This window comes from Garra rufa, chromosome 7 (assembly GCF_049309525.1).
Source record: "Garra rufa chromosome 7, GarRuf1.0, whole genome shotgun sequence".
Taxonomy (NCBI): Eukaryota; Metazoa; Chordata; class Actinopteri; order Cypriniformes; family Cyprinidae; genus Garra; species Garra rufa.
Window position 1 is genome coordinate 12,321,683 of NC_133367.1, and position 13,542 is coordinate 12,335,224.

Here is a 13,542-nt window from a genome sequence, read left to right on the forward strand (position 1 = left end):
TAAAAAAGACATTAGGGAGACATCTAATAATATCCAATAAAAGCATAATGGAATTAAAACCAAAAAAAAATAAAAAAAGTTTTATTTATATGAAATTGCACAGTTTTCTTAAAAAGTGGCTCTTTTTACACACCACTGCACTGTTAGCTTCAAAATTCAGTTTTGAATCAATGATTGTCTCCAGATATCCATACGATTATAAACGTGACATTGTATGTATAGTCATTTTTTTCTATCAGTTACCATCTCCTTTGTCTAAGTATTTATTTTTATTATTATTAATTGAAAATGTGACAAATTGAAAAATGACAGTAGACATCATATAAGTTACAAAACAATTAACAAACAACAACAAAAATGAATGTATCAAAAGCAAATATAGATATATGAGTAAGGAAAAAAAGAAAAGGAGAAAAGTTGTAATATTTGTATTTATATATTTGTAATAATATTAATGTACAGTTGTGGACTATATTAATAATGATAATAATTACATACAGTAGTATCATATTTGAAAAAAGTATAGAAGTGGATGGATTATTGGTACTTAATCGAGGAAGAGGAGATTGAAGAAAAAAATAGGTGCAAAAGAGGTAGAATTTATAGCTAAATAAGTAATAAAAATGTTAATAATATACTATTGTATTAAAATGTATTCAGATATTATATATTTAACATTTACTCTCTGTGTCCTGTAATTAAAAAATCAATCCAGCACACAAGGTTATTACTCAATTGGATTTGTTCTAAAATCCTGTTGATTAAACATAGTCTGGCATGAGATTGTTTTCTCTTAACATGTTTCACAAGTGAATGGATTAACACTTGTTGATCACATTCCTAAATTGAATCAATTTAATCAAATTTGTTAATCTGTAAACTCTATTATTGTCATTTACAGGTGCTGAAGATTCATCATCAGATTCAGGATGTTTGAGAATCTTGCTGTTTGGGAGGACAGGAAGTGGAAAGTCTGCCACAGGAAACACTATCCTTGGACAAAATGAGTTTCACAGTGAGGCTAGTTCACAGTTGGTGACCACTGTTTGTCAGAAGGGAGTTGGTGAAGTTGATGGTCGATCAGTAGCTGTTATTGATACTCCAGGACTCTTTGACCCCTCACTGACAAACGAACAAGTACAGGAAGAAATAATGAACTGTGTTTCACTGTCAGCACCTGGACCACATGCGATCATCATTGTGCTGAGTGTGGGTAAAATCACCAAAGAAGAGAAAGACACTTTAGACATGATCAAGATGATCTTTGGCCCAAAAGCAGCAGATTTCTGCATTGTTCTCTTTACTAGAGGAGATGAACTGAGAAGACAAACAATAGAACAGTATCTAGAGAGACGTGATGAACTCAAGAAACTGACCAGTGACTGTGGAAACAGATTCCTGACTTTTAACAACAGAGAAACACAAGATCAGACTCAAGTTACTCAGCTGTTTGATATGATAAAGGAGATATTAAATCAGGGCAGATACTTCACTAATGAGCTGTTTGAGGAGGCAGAAATGTCCATTGAACAGAGAAGGCAAATTATAGAAAAGAAAGAAAGACAAAATCTTGCTCAAGTTAAAGAATTAGACATTATGTATTCCACTGAATTTGAAAGCATGAGAAAGAGACTGGAGGAGAAAAAACAAAAGATAGATGAGGAAAAACAGAGGCTGAAGAACAAGTTTAGAGAACAAGAGGAAACACTCAGGAGAGAGTTTGAGGAGAAAGAAAAATCAGAGCAGGAGAAACGAGAGACAGAAGATCAGAAACGATCAGAAGAGGAGAAACAGAAAAGAGCTGAACATAATCAAAGAATAGAGGAGATGAAGAGAGAGATTGAAGATCAGAGAATACAGGATGAAAAGCAGCTTAAAGAAATAGAAGAAGAGGATAGAAAGAGAGAAGAAAAATATAAAGAAGCTCAAGAAAAGATGAAAAATGACCATGAAGACATCATGGCAGAGCTAAGAAAAGAACAGGAGGATGAAATAAAAAAGAGAGATTTAGATGAACAAATGAAGAAGGAACAAGAAGAGAAAGACAGAGAAGAATGGAAGAGGAAAATAAGAGAGGCTAAAAGTGACATAAAAGAGGAAATTAAACAACAGCAGAGAGAATGGGAGGAAGAGAAGAACAGACAGTTGACAGAACGAGAGAAAGATGAAAGAGACAGAAAACAGAAACATGAAAAACAGCTGCGAGAAAAACAAGAAGAACTGGAGAACAAGAGAAAGAAATTTGAAACCAAAAGAGATGAAGATGAACAGATTAAAGAGGGAGAGAGAAAAATACTTAAAGCAGAAAGAGAACAGAAAAAGACTGACTCTGAAGAAAAAATGAATGAAATGGAGAGATATTATGAGCAGCTGAAGCGAGAGAGAAAAGACGAGTGGAAGAGAAGAAATCGAGACGATGAAGAGAGACGAGTGGAGAAGCGAGATAGATGGGAGAAAATGATTAAAGATCTTAAACGAGACCAAAAGGAAGAGATTGAAAGAAGAGAAAGAGAGGAGAGAGAAAGAATAGACAGAGAAGAAAAAGAGTGTGAAGAAATTAAACATAAACATGAAGAGAAAATAGAGAAGTTGAAGAAGAAACATCAAGATGAAGCCAAAAAACAAATAGAGGAATTGAATAATTTCAGAGAGAGGAAAGAGCAACACATTCAGGAGCTCAAGGAGAGATCTGAACAACTATATGAAATGAAAAGAAGACAGGAGCAATTTAAATGTCATGCCATGTGAAATTTTTCTAAACATTTAGTTATGAGCCAACGAATGATAGTGGTCTTCTGTAGTACAGGTTGAATAAAGGTGTTTGATTAGAGTTGGAGCTCCACAGGAGCATATTTGAATTTTATGTTTTTTTCTAGGTAGATTTCAAACGCTAAACTAGTTCTTTGTTATTTACACATGTATACCTTGGTTTATGTAAGGTTTTATCTACATTTTTAGAAGAGACTCCTAGTCAAGTAGAAATGATCAATTGTTTGGGATACAGTTTTCTAAAAACTTTACATTTTTTTGAATTTGGATTGTTAAAATGTTTAAGCTTTTTAAATTAGGATGGTTCTGGTAAGCTGTCAATGTTTTCATCGTTAATCAATGGGGAAAAAATCATTCTGAAAATGATTTCACAATTTTGTTTCTCTGTCGTTATCATTATAGTTGTACTTTAGACTCATTTTGGATTTACAATGATATTTAGATCTATATCTTTATTTTAGATTTTTAAGTGATTATATGATGAATTAGAATCATAACCATCTTTAATAATATGAAAATAAATGGTGGAGGTCAAGAAAATACTGTTCAATAAAAGACAATACTCATATTATTCAAGTTAGTTGTACATAATGTGTTTGTGTTACATTCATGTCTGTTCTTTTGGTCTCCCCCTGTCATTTTATCATCATTTGGTTGAACCCTCGTTATTGTAATTCCCTGCACCTGTCCCTGATTATCCCCGTCACCTGTGTTTGTTCATTAGTTTGTCTTTAAGACTCTATCCACATGAAGCAGGTGCGTTCCCTATCTGATCATTTTTTTTCCTCATTCTAAAAAAAATTTTCCGTAAACACTGCGTCGTCTCAAGACATATCTGCGTACACACGAAACAACTGAAAACGGTGTAGTAAATATGCCAGACCAGTATGGGGCCATAGAGATACACTATACACGGAGAAGAAGACTTTGAGCATGCGCATAACCTTTGTGCACTGTATACGAACCAAGAAGAAGGAGACGAAGATCATCTTCGCCAACAACGCAATTGACAAAGTTGTCCCACCAACTTTTTTTTTAACCTCCTGGTTGTCTTCCGCAGTGGATTTAAGAGCATGTGGCATATGGTGTTGTCCATTATCGCTTGTTGCTCATAACAGTTGCATAGAAGCAATAGATTTTGCTGTAATAAAGCTAGTAGGCTTAGTAGCAACACGAACACAATCATGTAGTCCGCCAATATTGTTGTTTCACAAAATATACGGATTGGCTGTACACACGAAACCGCTAGGGTGTCGTTTTCAGATTTATCCATTTTGGGACCCGGTTTCAAAAAATAGCGGTTTCAGTCTCCTAAAACGGCGGATCGGTGTGGATGAAACGCCAATACGATAAAAAATGTATACGTATACAGCGAAACGCGTCTCCGTGTGGACAGGCCCTAAGAGTCTGTATTTCAGTTCAGTACACTGTCGGCCTTTGTTAATCGCTTGATGTCAAAGTGTGTGGATGTTCTTCAGGTTCCTGCCTGTTCCTGCCTGTTTATTCCAAGAAGATATCAAATATAGTGTTATTGTATTCCTCGTCTCTCGTCTCGTCCGTCCAGCACATACACTTGTAACAGTTTGAGGCAATCATTTGGCACCATGTTTTTTTCAAGTTTTGAGGGAACGAGCCACATAATTTTGTGTTTGAGTTGAACTAACTAAGTAATACTGATACTAACAGCCTACAGTAAAATTCAGTAAAATTAGCATGTTTCCTTAATAGCTACAAGCATCACAGCAGCAAGTCGAACATGAGTTCGAACATGGTCAGAAATGTATTGAGCCCTGTTCCCTCCATTTACTATTGTGCACACAATATAATATTTTTTCACTCGATTTTACTCAACTAAAACTTCACCCTCAGATGCCAGATATTTTGAAGGGTAATCAATTCAAATAATGTCTCAGTCATGTGAAAAAATAAGTGCTTCCTATGGAAACAGTTATTTTGACTGTGTGCCAATTAATAATCTGTGAAATGGAACATTGAATTAACATTTTAGAGAACTGTGCACAATTATGTGACAAAATACATCAAAAGGCCAAAATCTCCCAATTATAATTTTAATCTCCCCCTCCCCTGCCTTGTTTTTTTTTTAAACCTGATGTTATCGCATAGTGTTTGAACAAACAAAGCGTTTCATTGTAAATTCAATTATTGGTTTTATTCTACAGTATGTATATGGAGTATGTTTATAGATTATAGATATAATGTTTGCAATTTTATTTGACATTTGTGCTAAAACAAAACAAAACATACTAAAAAAAAGAAAGAAAGAGGTAGGCGACACGGAAGGACAGATAAGTTAACTGAAATGGTAACTTACAAATGGTAACACATAAAAAATGGGGTCACATATTTTGATGACCTTTATTCCGACCACCTTTAAATAGTATTGTGACATTAGTTAAACATTTATGTTGCATTGCATAACATTAATAAAACACAACTTCCTCACACCTTCAGCACTCATATATTCCTACAGAAGAGCTTCACTACCACTGAGCATCACTGTGGGAACCAGACACTTCTCACTGTACTTCTACCAGAGAGACTCTGAGGCGATAGAAATTTGAACATTTATTTGAATGAATGAATAAGACAGAAGGGTTAATGGTTTCTTTTGGCGTGGGCTCCATCCTTAATCCGTGACTGAGGTAGACTGCATTTCCTGCCTGAAGATGAAGGCAGGGGAGAGCCTTCCCCCAAAGAAAAAGAGCCCGAAGTACGAGTGATAATGGAAAGGTTAAGATTGCGTGAAAGGGGAAGCCTTGTAATTTAAATTAAGAAGCCACGGTTGGCTTCTAATAATAGCCACGATAGGCTATGCAGGGATGTCTTTAAGGGGAGGAAGGCAATCTGCGACGGGTTAAAAGCCACGATTGGCTTATTTTAAAGATCTGATTCATTAAACAATATTGATAATAATTAGTATTGATATAGTTCTTCTTAGTAAAAGTAAAATGGGCACGATTGACTTTGCTAGCTGAAGCCACGATAGGCTCTCACGGTTAAGCCACGACTGGCCGTTCGAGCAAGTTCCGAACTTTTAAAGCCACGACTGGCCGTATAGCCTCGATTGGCTTGATGTGAGGGACCACGTTAGGTCTTGGGAAAATAAGCGAGCCACGATAGGCAATGAGTGTAAGCCGGGACGGGCGTCGAGCCTCGGTATTGAAGGTTTATCGTGGATAATAAAATAATCCAAAGGCATATTGTAGAGTGTGTTATTGATAATAAGAGCTAATAATTAAGACGATGGTAAAAGCCACGACTGACCTTCGGTTAATGCCACGACTGGCCGTTTAAGCCGCGCAGGCTTGAGTTAGGACCATGCTAGGTCGAATAAATTAGTAAAGATAAACATAAAGGAGCGGACGGCTTCGAGCCGTTATTGCCACTGGCGTTATATTGGAGGCATATCGTGCATAATATAATAATCCAATGACATATAGTAAGAGTGAGTATATAAGAGCTAATAATAAAAGCCACGACTGACTTTCGGTGAATAACGAAGCCACGACTGGCTTTCGGTGATTAGCGCCCAATATTGATGCCACGACTGGCCGTATAGCCTCGATTGGCTTGATGTGAGGGACCACGTTAGGTCTTGGGAAAATAAGCGAGCCACGATAGGCAATGAGTGTAAGCCGGGACGGGCGTCGAGCCTCGGTATTGAAGGTTTATCGTGCATAATATAATAATCCAATGACATATTGTAAGAGTGAGTTATTGATAATAAAGCTAATAATAATGAAGACGATGGTAAAAGCCACGACTGACTTTCGGTAAATGCCACGACTGGCCGTTTAAGCCGCGCAGGCTTGAGGAAGGACCATGCTAGGTCGAATAAATTAGTAAAGATAAACATAAAGGAGCGAACGGCTTCGAGTCGTTATTGCCGCTGACGTTAGGTTGCTGATTATAGTGTAGGTCTATGAGATTACGAACGTTAGTATGATAAAGAAAATGCAAAGACGTCATATTAGTTGTAGGCTATAACGACGACGATAAGTAAAAGCATGATTGACTTTGGTAACTTTAACCACCATAAGTAACATGAACAATTCGACGTAAAACCACCACCAGTAGCTAGCGAATTCAACGTACCTTGATGATGTGAGAGACTGCTGTGCATTCTGATATACGTTTCGTATGCCGAAGAAGACCATCTTCCGAGCTGTTTGATGGTAGACTCTGGAACCCCTCGTTCAGCTGTCGTAGTGGCAGCGCCGATGCGGAAAGGGTGGCTAGTATAAATATCGGGTGAAGGACCGGCGGCTGTCAAGGTGGTTGACGAATGAATTCTAAACCACCGTTTAGTAATGGGTAACCCACTTAAGAGAAAGAAAAGAGGTGACATACCAGAAGTGCGCAGCCGTATTTTGAGAAAGTTGAGCATAGAAGCGAAAGGGCATAGAGAGTAGCCAAATTTATTTTGAAATTGTGACACCAGACCCGGGGAATCTGATTTTGAGAGTTTAATCAACAGTGAAAAGTTATTAGGTGAAAAGTGTAAGTCTTGAAATAAATCTTTTGTTGGATCGAAACGATTACTATCGGAAGTAAACTCACCAATGCGCGAGAAACCAAAGAATGCAGTTTAAAACGTAGCTTCGAGCAGAGCGTTTGAATAGTTGTCAAGTAAGCCGTTACAAAGTTTTGAGACTAAGGTCTGAAGTATGCGGAGTGTGATAGGCTGACGTTTAGCTTTGAACACGGATTTTGACATACCCTGGAGAAGTAATCGAATGAAAGGGGACAAAAATAAGCTGGGGCAATTAGGGATATTATACCTTGCGTGGAATAGAACACCAGCCGGAATTTTACATATAGTTGAAATATTAAGTTGGCATGATTAAAAACAGTACGTGAGGAAAGCACACACGGTCGAAATTAAAATGGGAAGTAACGGAATTTGATAGGTGAAACAAAACATGATGAACCGGGACCAAGCTGAGTTGTATGCTTTGAGAGTTGACAGTGCTACGCCTTTGCGATGTACGATTTGGCAGAATTTAAAAGGTTGTTAAAATCCAAAGGCCTGTTTAATTCAAGAGAATTTGTTGCAGCGTGGGCACGGCGTCGGATCCTTGTTGGCCGCTGGGTAAAGTCGTCGGAATACCTGAGATGATGTCATATCTTATTTTGGGAGACACTGAAGCAGCAGCGGGTGGAACGAATGGTCTACCGAAAACCTGGGCCTTCAGAGCCGTTGAGAGATTGAACGCTGCAGGAGGAAATGACGTAGCGGCGTTTTGTAGCGGAGTCTGAACTGGAGATGTTGCGAAAGTCGACGTGGCAGGAAAAGTGGAGAGTGCAGCAGAGGAAATTGAATCGATGACTGAAGGGGAGACTGAGACGGAGGCGGAAGACGTCGCGGGAATATATGGTTCGGGTGCGCGCGAAGCGAAGGCTGACTGGAAGAAGCCCAGACTAGTTTCGAAACATTTGACGGTTTCGGTGAGCTGGAGAAAAGCGGAGGATGAAGCCGGAAGGCTACCCAGCGTGTAGGAAGCAAGGAGGATGAGGTCATCGTGGGTCAAGTCGTTGCTGACGAGGATGCCGGAATCCAGTAAGGTGGCCGCGATATTCTCGGGAGGCCACTGGACCCAGGGAGATTCCTTAGAATGCGCATACTCCGGTGCAGGGAGGCGGGCGAAAGAGGAACGGAGTCTTCGTCAGAGATTGCAAGATCAACGAGCGGTTTTGAAACATCTTGAGCTGCTAGAGGAATCGACCAGACGGAACTTCGGGTACGACACCTAGGGGCAGCAGGATGGAAGAGTAAGTTTTGGTCTTTTATTCAAGGCGTCAAGCTGCTATTGGTTGTCGAGATAATCATGAATTAGAGTCATCCTGGTAGAACTTTACGCTAAAGCTTTCATTTCTCCTCTAGCAACACCAGAACATTTTGGATGCTTTTGGATCCGAAATTGACTTGGTCTCTTGAGACCAGAGTAGGGATTCCCAGAAGTCTATATTTTCTAAATATGCCCCTTGGAAAAAGCTAAATGAGTTTATTGTGCTTTGGCTACAGTAGGAAGCTCTAGTGTGGAAAAAGAGCCATGCATGTCACTACTGCAGGCTGCATCTTACTCCGTGAGATAAAGTGTTACTCTTTTCATGCCTTTTTCTGGCTCTGAGACACTTGGCATGCCTTTTCTCCTGCACTCGTCACACAATGAAAACTTAAAGTGAAGGCCTGATTATTGTAAGAGCCTTGTTTTCGAAAGTACATTGTTTTTGAATGTCGGTGTTACTTCTGCTATGTTTACACATTTAAAACAGTAATTTTTTACTCCTCTTGTACCATTGTCCTCTTTTGTGCCAAGTCACTTGGCAGTTCTCTCCCAAGTGGTTCCATCGTTGCCAGCATTAAGTCTGAGTATAATTCAGTGGGCTATTTAAACACTTTCAGTTGTAAACAAATGACTTGTCTTTAAAAGTTTTGGTTCAGTATACTCACCAATATACTTACCATTGATCAAAATTTGCCATAAACCTACTTTTTTAAGTTTAGCTGAGTAACTTTCAAGAGGGTGTATGCTACTCATTTTTCCAACACATTTTTTTTTTTCACTTAGATAAGAAAATCTTTTTTACTTGAAAAAATGCTGTGCACTGCATACGTTTAACCCATGCTGAGTGTACAACCAGACAGTGGTCATATGTTAACCCAAAAGAGGTACCGAAAGAAGAATCCTGAGGAGAGTCATATGATAAGGGAGCCTTTACAAACTGTAAAAAAAAAAATAATAATAAAAAAAAAAATAATAAACTGCAGCATGATGTATAAATACAATTGTGAATAGACTCACACAATAGTATATAACCAGAGCTGGAGACTCTAGATTTCAGATGAGTGCAGCTGAAGATCTTGGCTTTTTGCCAATAACATCAAAACCCCGGGTTTGAGAGACTTCTTTGATGAGAGAAATAGCGAAAACACTGTGAACTGACCACACAAAATCAGAAAAATATCTCAAACTTCAGGAGTCAACAATCCATCCTTAAATAACACACTATATTGTTTAAATATTGTTATCGATAAAATCCCAGAAAAATCAAGATATCATTTTTTGTCAATCTTGCACACCCCTACTCTGAATTGTTAAAGCTGCAAGCCTCAACGTAACCAGCCAGTGTTGAAAACTATTGCCTTTCTTTAGCCCGATTCACAGCGGTCAGCTTCTAATAATGTTTTAGCATGCCGCTGCGTCATTACATTATGTATGTAGATAAAAGAAAGGTTAAATATATAAACACATTGTAGTGTATATCCTTTCTATGATTTTGAACACAATAAGGATTGTGATAATGACTAATGACAATTATTTGTATCTGCTTATTCATCAGAATAAACCACATCTTCCCTGTCTCATTTCTGTTTTAAAGAAAGACAATGTATGCAAGATGTTTCATTTCAACAAATGTCAAATCATTCTTTTCCAACCTCTGCAGGGATGCTGCTGGTTAGTTCTTGTCTTTCAGAGTGAGTTTTTCAGGTTTATTTCAAGGTGTTGCTGTTAAAATGGCTTCAGGTAAGAATCAAATTAGGTTTTCTCAATGATTTATTAATTTAACTTAACTTTATTTTTTTAATTTTTTTTGGTTTATTAAAATATATTTCACTGCACTCTTATTTTTAAAAGAGGCACTGAACACCAGGAACTGGTGAAACTAAACTTTAATGAAACTTCTCTGTGAGGCTATTTCTGGGATTATTTCCATTTACCTTGTTTTTATGGAGGCAATATTTAATTACATATGAGTTTAAGTTTAATTTCAACACATTGTAGATGTTCGGAAGATAGGACAAATCATTATTTCACCAATTTGTGTTGATCTGTGTATAATCAGCACACTGTTCTCTATTCAGTTCTAATTAATAATTGCAAGCATTTTTTTCAGTCAGAGCTTTTCAGTTGCCAATTTATAATGATTAAACCATCTGCTCTTTCTCTCTCCCTCTATGTGTGTGATTTTATTTATTTATTTATTTATTTATTTCAGTAGCGGCAACATGTAGAAGTCTAAAATCTGCAAGTCCTAACAGTAATTAAATGAAAACACAAACACAAATAGGTTATATATATATATATATATATATATATATAATTTATTGTGTTCATGTTGTGTTCTACTAAACTCACATCAATATTTAAGAAATTACAGTTACAGTTCCATCAAGGCAAATAAAATGTAACAGTTTCATGCAAAAGTCAAGTCAAGTCAAGTCACCTTTATTTATATAGCGCTTGTAACAATACAGATTGTGTCAAAGCAACTGCACAGTATTTAAACAGAACAATAGTGTGTAAGTAACGCATTATTGAAGATAATCAATTTTAGTTAAAGGCAGTTCATCAATGAATTCAGTGATATCATCGTCATTTCAGTTCAAATAGTATACGATATCGCTGGAAAGTGTCCCCAACTAAGCAAGCCAGAGGCGACAGCGGCAAGGAACCAAAACTCCACAGGTGACAGAAATGGAGAAAAAACCTTGGGAGAAACCAGGCTCAGTCGGGGGACCAGTTCTCCTCTGGCCAGACGAAACCAGCAGTTTGTACCAATGTCCGATTGTAGAGAACTCATCAGGTTCCTGTGGTGTAGCACCGATGGCTATCTAGGTTGGCGAGGTCTTCATTGATGATCGGTCTCTGGAGCTCATCTGGTTGACATCCATGGCTATTGAAGTCATCTCCAGGTGGTGATCCATGATCTAAGCTGGTACGGACTGGATCCGGGGGACTGCAGTGACCATCTGATCCGGATACAGGCTGGGTCTGGTGGCTACGGTGACCTCGGAATGAAACAGACTAATATTAGCGTAGATGCCATTCTTTTTACGATGCAACGAGTGCATCAGGTGTTATGGGAGGTGTTTTCGGTTCCGGTTGACCTAATTAATGCAGCCTAACAATCCTTTAACGGATTTGAATTATAGGAATGTGTTAATGATTTTATGTGTAAGCCAGGTTAAAGAGATGTGTCTTTAATCTAGATTTAAACTGACAGATTGTGTCTGCCTCCCGAACAGTGTTAGGTAGATTGTTCCAGAGTTTAGGCGCTAGATAAGAAAATGATCTGCCGCCCGCAGTTGATTTTGATATTCTAGGTATTATCAAATTGCCAGAATTTTGAGAAAGCACCGGACGTGAGGGACTATAATGCGATAGGAGCTCGTTCAAGTACTGAGGAGCTAAACCATTGAGGGCTTTATAAGTAATTAGCAAGATTTTAAAATCTATACGATATTTTATAGGGAGCCAATGCAGTCCTGACAGAACCGGGCTAATATGCACATACTTTCTAGTTCTAGTAAGAACTCTAGCTGCTGCATTTTGGACCAGCTGGAGTTTGTTTATTAAGCGTGCAGAACAACCACCCAATAAAGCATTACAATAATCTATCCTTGAGGTCATGAACGCATGAATTAATGTTTCAGCATTTGACATTGATAGCATAGGTCGTAATTTCGATATATTTTTAAGATGGAAAAATGCCGTTTTGCAAATGCTAGAAATGTGGCTTTCAAAGGAGAGATTGCTATCGAATAGGACGCCTAGGTTCCTAACTTCTTGCAGAATATGTGATGGTTATTTTATTGAACAACAGGCAAGACAAGAGATGGTGAAGAGGGGAGTCAACACAGTTCAAACAATAGGCAGGGAGGAACTTGAAGACAGGCAGGCAGTGAGAATGACCACTAGAAGCTGGAAGCTGGAAGTTAGCAGCAGGGCCAGACAGGAACCTGAGTGGAAGCCACTCCACACTTGAGATCTCACAGGTTATGCTCACATCTAGCAGACAGGCGGACCAGGAGCACCATCTGCAGGACAGAACAGGAGAGGACAAGACGAGACTGGACTGGGCTAGAGACGGACAAAGATAGTATTAAACAAATGACTAGGTAGGGAATGATCAAAATAGCAAAATGTTGACTACTAGCTAACATAGACTAAAGAGCGCACACAGTAGAAGAATAACGAACTGGCAAAATATGAGGGAAAGAGAGAACAATATAAAGGAAATGGACACATGAGGAACAGCTGGGAGCACAAGGTAAGAATTAGTGGGACAGGTGACGACACTCAGTTAAATGAGGACTTAACAAGGGTGTGTGGTAACAGGAAACAAGGAGGCAGGACAAGGGGAGCACATGGCAGACAACAACAAAGACAAAGCCATGTGCTCAAACACAACAGAAACAAAGACATATTAAACAAAGACAAAACAGACATGACTGACAGGGGTGATCCCTGACATAATGTGCCAAAATGACAGTATGTTGCAGTCGCAGTCCTCTCTGGCAGAAAATAGTTTAGTGTGAGGAGCAGGGCATAATTACAGTTGTTAAACGCTGAAAATACTATCCCGAATATTCCGTAAATGCGGACGTTTCTCATTCAAAACGCGCATCACCGGAGACTCAGCATGTCGCAATCTATGACGAAACTGGTGAGAGCCAATAAGCGGTTGATATCGCTGCCGTACAACTTGTGGTAAAACTTCTTAACGGCAAATTTTAAACTGTTACTGTAGCTACAGAGGAAGGATTGTGTGTTCCTCACATAAAGCATCACATGGATACCTAGGATTTGAAAAAAAATTAAACACTATTATAATCATTTTATTTAAAAGGGGCATCGGATGCCCATTTTCCACAAGTTCATATGATTCTTTAGGGTCTTAATGAAAAGTCTCTAATATACTTTGGTTAAAAATTCTTAATAGTAGTGTAAAAATCACCATTTTACC